Genomic DNA, 2,500 nt, shown 5'->3' with positions numbered 1-2,500 from the left:
GGGCATTTGATAGTATCCAGATTTTAAATGAACAATTGTAAAGTATTTCTTCGATTGAGGGCATTGGGAATGTATTATCCTTAGTGACTGCATTCAATTTCTTATTATCAGAACACAATCTTACCGAGCCATCTTTTTTACCTAACAGCTACAATAGGAGAAGCCCAGGGGGATTCGCTATCCTCAATTATCCCTTGTTCCCATAATTTATCAATTTCTCTTTCTATCTCTCCCTGGAAATTAATGGGTACTTTATAAGGCCTTGACCTGATCTGGTCCGCCTGCCCAGTTTCAATGCTAAAAGGAAATCAATCAATCCTCCCGGTTGGCTCATCTCCCATTGCAATTACATTGGAATAATTATTGATAATGTGACTAACTACAAGTTGATATTCTGACAGACATAATTTTCGTGCTTGCATAATCAAATTCTGAGTGCGTTCGTCTGTGTGGGCTGGAGTTGTGGCTCCAAATATCCCATTATAACTAATTTCATATAACTCTAATTCACACACAGAATCACTTTCTAAAACAACTCTTTTTATTAACAAATTACCTATCTGTATATCACCTCTGTTCTCTTTAATTTCTGTCAAGCCTTCTTATATCATATGGGCCCAATTCTCATGGTGTTTAACAATGACCTTGTTTCCTTCCGCAAGAGGGCGACACGGGGTCACTGATATGCTCGTAAGGGTCTGGGGAGACAACACTTCTCCTTTCTCAGGTACAGCTGTTACCCAACTTAAATATCTCTCCGAGCACGCACACGCGCTACTATTTCAAGACTTTCTATCTGCAAAAATGTACCCTCCTGCCTTTACTGGTATTGTATCTTTTCTCCAGAAAATGCAAATTTGATTATTAGAGATAGAATCAATCCCTAAAATAGCCTAAGGTGGGCAAGACAAAATAATCATGTGTAAATTTCACAGAACCTACTTTAAATTTGACGATTCTTGTATGGTTTTATGTGTAGTTTATTTCCTCCTGATTTGTCAAGAATGATGGATGTCGCCGACTGTAGTGGGTTTGATGAGAATCTTTTTTCAATCAGTGAAACGCTGGCTCATATGTCGATCATCGCTTGAAAGGATTTATCTTGCAGGTTGATCCTAACTGCTAACATTCTTAGACAACCATTACGAGATATGAGGCACGGGCCAATGACCTCAGCTGCAATGCCCCTGCTCCCTAGTGCTGCGGGGGGTGAGGTCGAGGGTACTGATGGAGGTCCCAATGGGTGCTTTGTTACCACATCTGTCTTCACCACTTCCTTGGCTACTGCTTGTGATGTCATGCAAGGGGGGGGGGGGCATTGAACTCCCTTGTCTCCCACTTCCTCTGTTTCCTTTTCTTCGGATGTTGCGTGGGGGGAGGTGTGCGTGTGCCACAGCCCGCCCGCCCGAGTCGATGTTATGCTGAGCACTCTCGAGATAGATAACCATAGACATGACAAGTGTAACAGCGGGGGGATCCTTGAGTGGGAAACTCCTCTCGTCGGTGCCCCCTCTCACCCACACTGCCAATGTTGAAGACTTTGCTAATCTGCTGACTACGTTCCCCCTTACCTCTCTTCGGGGGTCGACTGCCTCTCATGGCTGCCAACTTCTCAGAATTGTGCCCATTATTCCCAGTCATTTTTTTCTTCTGGCAAACTGTCTAAAATGTTTTTTATCGGACTCACTACGTTTGCTAACGAGCGATTGTCATCGAACAAATAACCACATAAATACGGGTTTACTAATCTGCGCATATGTTTACGAGCAATTGCTTTTTATTTCACCCTCTGGGAGATGGGCACTCTGGTAGCAAGCGAATCACAAACTCGAAAAATGCGAGTTGCAAAATTAAGAACGGATTCACCTTCCTGTACTTTGGGTTTGCAATTTTATTTCAGGTCTCCCTTTCTCGCATCAGGGAAGACATACTTCTCAATTAAACGTCGTTTTATTTCCTTATAACTTCTTATACTGTCTTGCAGCCAACACATTGCCTTCATTGCCAGAGCTTCATTCAGCAATTTAATTACTTGAATAGCTTTTTGTCTTTCTGACCACACATATGTAGCTACTTCAGAGTGTCCCTAAAAACACTGCAATTGATTTGAAACCCTACCTTAGGCCGTTGATCATCAAAAGGCCTAACATTTGCCTAGAGTTCTGGCAACTTGCGAACTACAATTTGCATATATTCTCTCAGCTGTGCATGTGTACTTTCACTTGCGTGCGTTTGAACTTCGTTTATGTACGTCAGATATGCTGTGGTTATGCGCTGCTCCTGTTCTCAATCCACGAACAATCTGTTCATTATCTGTAGTAAGTTATCTAACTTATTCTCCAATTCTTGAGATCTAATATCTTGTACATAGTCTTCATCAGGAACGCTGTATCCCACCTCTCCTCCGTTCTCATCTCCTGCAGCAGCAGCGTCTGGTGTTAGTTCTTGTGTATTTAGGCATTTTAAACTTTTATTTTATGGGCTCAAATAACAACTTCAC

The sequence above is a fragment of the Palaemon carinicauda genome, chromosome 20 (assembly GCF_036898095.1).
Source record: "Palaemon carinicauda isolate YSFRI2023 chromosome 20, ASM3689809v2, whole genome shotgun sequence".
In the NCBI taxonomy this organism is placed as follows: Eukaryota; Metazoa; Arthropoda; class Malacostraca; order Decapoda; family Palaemonidae; genus Palaemon; species Palaemon carinicauda.
The sequence above is the reverse complement of the archived record's forward strand: the minus strand, read 5'-3'. Positions refer to the sequence as shown.